The sequence below is a fragment of the Daphnia pulicaria genome, unplaced genomic scaffold (genome assembly GCF_021234035.1).
Source record: "Daphnia pulicaria isolate SC F1-1A unplaced genomic scaffold, SC_F0-13Bv2 h1tg000136l, whole genome shotgun sequence".
Taxonomy (NCBI): Eukaryota; Metazoa; Arthropoda; class Branchiopoda; order Diplostraca; family Daphniidae; genus Daphnia; species Daphnia pulicaria.
In genome coordinates this window covers 1-7,500 of record NW_025804829.1, presented here as the reverse complement: position 1 = coordinate 7,500, position 7,500 = coordinate 1, and the positions used below count along the sequence as shown (strand labels likewise).

General features: G+C 48.4%; 3 non-coding genes across 3 annotated transcripts in view; all 3 read right to left on the bottom strand.

Moving 5' to 3' along the window:
• LOC124319201 overlaps positions 1-235 on the bottom strand; it is a 4,576-nt gene extending 4,341 nt beyond the window's left edge. The window contains exon 1 of the ribosomal RNA XR_006912896.1: positions 1-235. This exon is cut by the window's left edge and continues 4,341 nt beyond it. This is a non-coding gene — a ribosomal RNA (large subunit ribosomal RNA).
• A 641-nt stretch (positions 236-876) lies between these two features.
• Positions 877-1,029, bottom strand: LOC124319196. Its single transcript, XR_006912890.1, has one exon. It is a non-coding gene; the product is annotated as a 5.8S ribosomal RNA (ribosomal RNA).
• A 939-nt stretch (positions 1,030-1,968) lies between these two features.
• LOC124319199 lies at positions 1,969-4,263 on the bottom strand. Its single transcript, XR_006912894.1, has one exon. It is a non-coding gene; the product is annotated as a small subunit ribosomal RNA (ribosomal RNA).
• Between the last annotated feature and the right edge of the window lie 3,237 nt (positions 4,264-7,500).

Here is a 7,500-nt window from a genome sequence, read left to right as displayed (position 1 = left end):
CACCCTCTGTGGGTTGCTCGCCCCGTTCATGGAGACTTGGACGATAGATACCGGACAGACGCGCACGATCCTCCCGAACACCACATTCCTCGGCACCCGCTCAACCGGGCGCGAGGTTCGGTGCTGGGCTCATCCCTGTTCGCTCGCCGCTACTAAGGGAATCCTTGTTAGTTTCTTTTCCTCCGCTTACTGATATGCTTAAGTTCAGCGGGTAGTCTCATCTAAACTGAGGTCAGAATGAATTGTTTGTTTTCAAAAGGAGACAACACTTTATCTAGCTCGGCAGACTTTGGCGTTTTAAAGCCGGGAAAGATTGAATAATTGCCGGTTCAAATTTTTTTTTTTCGAAATAAAGCGAGTCTCTCGTTATTCGCAAAAATTAATTTACGAAAAGTGACAGGGCGTCCTGCGGCTTTTTGTATTGAAACAACGCGTCGTGCGCGAACCAAGCTTGCATAACGAGCGGTTAGAGTGAGTGATAATTCGCGGTGGTCGACACTTCGACACGCCCGGCGCACACACACAACTAAACTCGCGTTGAAGCGGTATATCGCGCACACGCAGCCGACACCTTGTTCGAGAAGATGTGTTTATTTCTAAAATTTTTTTTTGAGTTGGCTCAAAAATTTCCCATCTGTTTTGCCATCGAAAAAGGTTTCTTTTGAATAGAGAGGAAAAAAACAAAACAGGGCGAACCTTCTTTTATTTTTCCCCCTTTTTTGTATTTGAGGCATCGCGGACACTTAAGTCGCGCGGCACCCAGACGTTAGAGATTCGGGAGCTTTTATGCGGTCAGGCCGGGTGAAAAATAAATCTCGCCGCGACCCAACATGCAAAACCAAGACTGAAAAAATCTCTGTTCGTTCATCATTCGACCGACCCTCAGTCAGATGTGGCCCGAGCGAGAAGCTGGGCCGCCATTTACGTTCAAGATTTCGATGCTCCATGTGTTCTGCAGTTCGCATGGATTAGCGCACTTTGCTGCGCTCTTCATCGATCCACGAGCCTAGTGATCCACCGTTCAGGGTCGTATATAAAACGACATATTCGTTTTCTTCTCTCTTTTTCTCCAACCCGCCCAAGCAAATGAATGCGAGGGCGGAGAAAGAAAGCCAGAAAGAAAATGTTCCGATAAACACTCGTACTAGAATTTGGGTTTAGTGTGTTATTGTGATTTTGAATTCTTCCTACTTCATCGAGAGGGCGAAGGGCAAGCTTAAAAAACATTCGGTTTTCAACGGCATAGTGTCGGGCTTTGGAGTGTTAGTCTATACGACGCACACGCACGCAACCACGAGTATCTACGCCCGAAAAGAACGTCCAGAGTAAAGTCTCACACTTTCGTCCCCCACCGAGAATCAAAAAATCCCGAAGACGAAGAGAGAAACAAAAAAAAAAACAATTTCGATTGGGCGTATCCGCTTTAAACCACCGCGCATCAGAGCGCCTGATACCCGTTCAAAATCTTGATGTTTTTTTTTTTTTTTTTCCGACTCTCCATCCACCGAGTTTTTATTTTTCAAAGTGTTTGATTTAGGGACTAAGACTTTATAAAATCTCCTTTATTGTTCCTTCGGTACTCGCGGCCCAGGCGGGCTATCGTATTCTTCACTCTACTAACGTCAACACTGTGAGCGCCGCTAAAGGTCGAATGAATCTATAGAGACATTCACCATCGAAGCAGGAAGAATTTGCTCACGGCCATAGACCAAATCGAAAGACTTTGTGTTTTTTTTTGAGCCGAGAGGAAAGAAAAATCAATTTGAAAAGGCGAATCCGCTTTAAACCACCGCGCATCAGAGCGCCTGATACCCGTTCAAAATAAATGATTTTCTTCCGTCAACCCACACATAGTTCATACGATGTCTTACGCCGAAAGACTTTTGATGGGGTTTTTTTTTGTTTTGCAACTTTTAGTTGTTTCGTGCTCAACCAAAGCCATATGCGCAAAACATTTGTCTTGTTCGTTTATGATCCTTCCGCAGGTTCACCTACGGAAACCTTGTTACGACTTTTACTTCCTCTAAAGGATCAAGTTCGACCATCTTTCAGTCTCGCCGTTGGTAGGCACCGCACGGGCAGAGATTGCTCCCCACTCGACGGCACCCCGACAAGCCCGTCCGAAGGCCTCACTAAATCATTCAATCGGTAGTAGCGACGGGCGGTGTGTACAAAGGGCAGGGACGTAATCGACGCGGGCTAGTGACCCGCGCCTACTAGGGATTCCTGGTTCATGGGGATCATTGCAGTCCCCAATCCCAACCACGAAGGAGGTTCAGCGGTTACCCGGTCCTTTCGGACAGGGAGAGTGAAACACGCTGATTCCTTCAGTGTAGCGCGCGTGCGGCCCAGGACATCTAAGGGCATCACAGACCTGTTATTGCTCACTGTCACGCGGCTGGACGCCGCTTGTCCCTCTAAGAAGACTGCGTGACGGACGCGAGAGCAGAAGGTATCGCCGGGGATGACGACGACCGAATAACAATAGAGCCAGCCCCCGCGAGACATTCCCGACAAAGCCCCGCCATACCTCATCCGCCAGGCAACCAACCCGTGAAGGCCGTACACCCGACGAACAAAGCACAACGAAACCAAGCCGAGAGATTGCCTCACTAAAGGAACCAGTCCCACCGAGACCCGAATCGCCGCCACCTGATCCCGACGCCTCCGTACTCCCTTCGGTTTCAATTGATAAAACCCGTCACCTATTTAGCAGGCTAGAGTCTCGTTCGTTATCGGAATTAACCAGACAAATCGCTCCACCAACTAAGAACGGCCATGCACCACCACCCACCGAATCAAGAAAGAGCTCTCAATCTGTCAATCCTTCCAGTGTCCGGGCCTGGTGAGGTTTCCCGTGTTGAGTCAAATTAAGCCGCAGGCTCCACTCCTGGTGGTGCCCTTCCGTCAATTCCTTTAAGTTTCAGCTTTGCAACCATACTTCCCCCGGAACCCAAAGACTTTGGTTTCCCGGAAGCTGCCCGTCGAGTCATTGGAGTAACTCCGACGGATTGCTGGTTGGCATCGTTTATGGTTAGAACTAGGGCGGTATCTGATCGCCTTCGAACCTCTAACTTTCGTTCTTGATCAAGGAAAACATTCTTGGCAAATGCCTTCGCTGTTGTTCGTCTTGCGGCGGTCCAAGAATTTCACCTCTGTCGCCGCAGTACGAATGCCCCCGTCCGTCTCTATTGACCATTACCTCGGGTCCAAAAGTAAAAGACCAGCAAAATCGGACCGAGGTCCTATTCCATCATTCCATGCTGCGATATTCAGGCGTTGGGATACACCTGCTTTGAGCACTCTAATTTGTTCAAAGTAAACGTTGCCGGCCGCCCGAGACACCCGGTGAAGGGCACCCCGAACGATTGACTGGGTGGAGCGAATCGAGTCAACTACGACCAAAATTTAAAAAAGAACCCGAAAGAACTTTCCAACTCTGGCCGCAGATACAACAACGACGCACCGACCACCACTCCGGCGATGTTGTCCGACCGTGAAGAGAGTCGGGCTTTGACACCCGGGCTCCCAGAGCGTGAAACGCAACACCCTTGATTCAGAGCGGCGCCGCCCGGCCGAAGACAGACATCCGACTACGAGCTTTTTAACCGCAACAACTTTAATATACGCTATTGGAGCTGGAGTTACCGCGGCTGCTGGCACCAGACTTGCCCTCCAATGGTTCCTCGTTAAAGGATTTAAAGTGTACTCATTCCAATCACGGGGCCTCGGAAGAGTCCCGTATCGTTATTTTTCGTCACTACCTCCCCGTGCCGGGAGTGGGTAATTTGCGCGCCTGCTGCCTTCCTTGGATGTGGTAGCCGTTTCTCAGGCTCCCTCTCCGGAATCGAACCCCGATTCCCCGTTACCCGTTGCAACCATGGTAGGCGCGTAACCTACCATCGACAGTTGATAAGGCAGACATTTGAAAGATACGTCGCCGGCGCGAAGGCCGTGCGATCGGCGTGAAGTTATCCAGAGTCACCAAAATTGGTACGGTGCGCGAGCCCGAAAGCCCGGCCCCGACTGGTTTTGATCTAATAAAAGCACCTCTTCTGCGAGCCCGAAAGCCCGCAGTCGAGGCTCGAGTGCATGTATTAGCTCTAGAATTACCACAGTTATCCAAGTAGGATGGAGTGGATCTAAGGAACCATAACTGATTTATTGAGCCATTCGCGGTTTCGCCGTCTAGCGGCTTGTACTTAGACATGCATGGCTTAATCTTTGAGACAAGCATATGCTACTGGCAGGATCAACCAGGTATTTCGTGTATGTTTGTTTGATATGCATCCGGCGAGTTGCGGGTTTTTATTTCGCCCACGCATCACCAAACACACACCAAATCAACACGTTTTTCGTTTTTTTTCTTTTTCTTCGGAAACTAAAATTTTTGATCGCAACGCCTGGCGTGTCACAGCGAGTCCCAGTGAAGAGAAACACCGATCCGATCCGTTTGTTGGATTTTTTTCATTTCAATTTCCAAAGTCAAAGACCATTCAACGGTCTATGAGCCCAAAGTGAATCGGATTCATTCGACCGGTCTTGATATATTCATCAACTTTTTTTCCCGTATTACGGTTTTCGACGGTCATATGTGGCGTGCTGTATGCTCATAAGTCAAGCCTGCTTTACTAAGCTGACAAGCATACATCTTTTAAATTTTTGTGGGCTCAGAGTTTTATTTTTATTTTTCCACCGCCGAGGCACACTCTCGCATCACCCCGCACGACACACACACACACACACACCTCACCGCTCAACGGTCACACGAGGCAGAATTTTCCGCAAAGACTTTCGAAGAGAAAGAGAAAACTCGGAACAACCGCGGTCAGAGGCCAGCATAGAGGCATCGTATAGAAAGTCATGGGCGGAAAAAAACAAATCATTTCAAGTCGAGACAAGCAACCAGACTACCCCTATAAAAGTGCGCAATTCTTTAAGAGTTCACCGAAGAATGACCGAGATCAAGTATGCACGAAACGAACATATTCCAAGGGCAGCTGAATAAGCGATTCTGCGCCGAAGCGCGAGAAAAGCAAGCGGTACACCGATGGGGATCGTTTTTTTATCGTGTTAGATTCGTTGTTGTCAAGCAAGGATTCTCAAAATGTTTTTTGCATTGCACCCAAGTTTCGTACTGATTACTTGTCGCAGACCGGTGACTGTCAAAAAAAATTTTTTTACGTTTTTTCTTGAGAGGTCACTGCCTACACACAACTCCGGGCGGGCCGTACACTCACAGCCGTTTGAATTCTCCCTTCGTGTGTCATGGCCATAACTGAGCGTACATCTTACCGGGCGCCGAGTTGATCTGGCTTGTTCGATGAACGTTCGGGATACGTACAATCGATATAGCTCCAACCGTAACTCGTTTGTAATTACGCCGGCCATACTCAGCGGGCGCTCAGCTCAGCTCTCGATATCTTCCGTCGAAGGGAAGTTCGTAGTAAAAGAGAGTCAGAGTCGACGCCACATTTTGCGGTCCTCGCATCTCATCCGATTTTTGAATTTTATAGATTTGCCATCACTTCCACCCAATTCTCTCGTATATTTCAATCTCTTGACTTTGTCCGACCGGGCCGTCTTCGCCCCCCTTCAACTCCGTCCATCTCCACTTCTGTGTTCCACACAACGAGCTTCCGTCAAACGGCAAAATGTGAAATATGCGCACGCCGCACGAAATAATTTGAAAGCGTTCTGTTTGGTGGCTTTTTTATTTTTTATCTCTCGGCTCACACACACACACACACATTTCCGCCTGAACGGTAATTTTTTTTGATACGGTGTCAAAAAGTGAAAAGACGCGCACCATTTTCTTTTCTCTTCCGTATCGTCGCTGACGGTAAACGCTGATGGTTATGATGCCGTAAGTTTGGAAGAAAGAATCTTTCCCGTCTTGTCTTGTTACGGTAAAATAACAAAGAACAAGCGTCCGATTTCTCTCACAGACGGCCACAGACAAACCACACGTGCCGAAGAAACGAAACGTCCGAAACCAAAAAAATGTTTGACGCGCGCACCTCTTCTGAACTTTTCGACCAAGAGTCGTTGGATCGAGTGACGAGCTTCTCAGCTGTCGCACCAATCGGTGAAGCGGGCGTTTGAATTCCCGTCCACATCGCGGTTCGGATATATTTTTACATATACCGACCATCGGAAATTTCGAAAACGGTTTTACCGAAGGAATGATATTTCACACACCGACAGCTCATCGAGTTCGTCTCCGTTCAACGGTTTTTTTTTTTAAGACTTTTTGATCGCATGGGGCTAAACTGGTTAGAGCAAAGCCGCGATCCAAGCAGTGAAAAAAAAACAAAGACAGTGCAAGCGCGATCGAACGGAATCGAAACTAAAATCATGTGAAGTGGCGGGCGGAAAGGAGCTCAGCTACGGTGGAAATGAAACTACAACTAACGCCGAACCGGACAACTTCCCATTCTGCGTCTTCGTTTCATTTCCCAAAGCTCCCCGTCGATACCAAAGTTTTTGCGTCGAAGCTACTAAAGAAATTTCGCGCTTTCCTTTTCGCCTCTTTCGCCTTCCCTTCGATATCTATCCAACCACCGGCTTCGACTTTATTTCTTTCACCCGTCTATTCGCCCGATAGTCGACGGTCGGCCATTCTTTGGTATCGGCCAGGCGGACTAACAAGAAGTAAGACTCGTTTGAAAAATTTGGACCGGGCTTTACAATCGCTGCTTGTCGTAATGTCGCAAATTTGAAAAAAATTTTCAATTCGAGAAACCAAACTATTCGACACTTCGAAAATTTTTGGGACTCTGAAAATTTTTCCGAGTTTAGGAATCGAGACCTCTTCTATACTAAGGAAAACCACTAATGTTCCGCCGCATAATGTCTCCGTTTTCCGGCTCATTTTTAGCGATTGGACGGGGACATTGCCCCATCCAACCGCCAGCCGACTTTCAGGAACCGTCGTTTTCAAAGTTGGGACTTAGAAAATTTTCGACGAGTGGGAATTTTTTACGGTCGCAAGTCATCACGACACGCCCGACCAACCCATTTGAGAGCCGCCACGCCTCGACGGTGTGACGGCTTTTTTTCGAATCGACGGGTCTCGCTCACTCCTCTCTCGCGCCGACCAGAGGCCGGGCGAGAGAGTCGTTGCCAAACACCGTCGTCGGAAATGGGAGAATTTGAGTGGGAATTTTTTACGGTCGCGAGTCATCACGACACGCCCGACCAACCCACTTGAGAGCCGCCACGCCTCGACGGTGTGACGGCTTCTCTTTTCGAATCGACGGGTCTCGCTCACTCCTCTCTCGCGCCGACCAGTGGCCGGGCGAGAGAGTCGTTGCCAAACACCGTCGTCGGAAATCGAGAAATTTTCATTTCCATTTCCATTTTTTTTCATCGGCCTTTATACGTCCAAGTCCCGCCAACCACGTCACTACCACGTCGTCGGGACTTAGAAAAATTTTTCAATTTTTCGGGACTTAGAAAATTTTTCAACTTTCTTTTTTTCGACAACCTCTTCCCTAT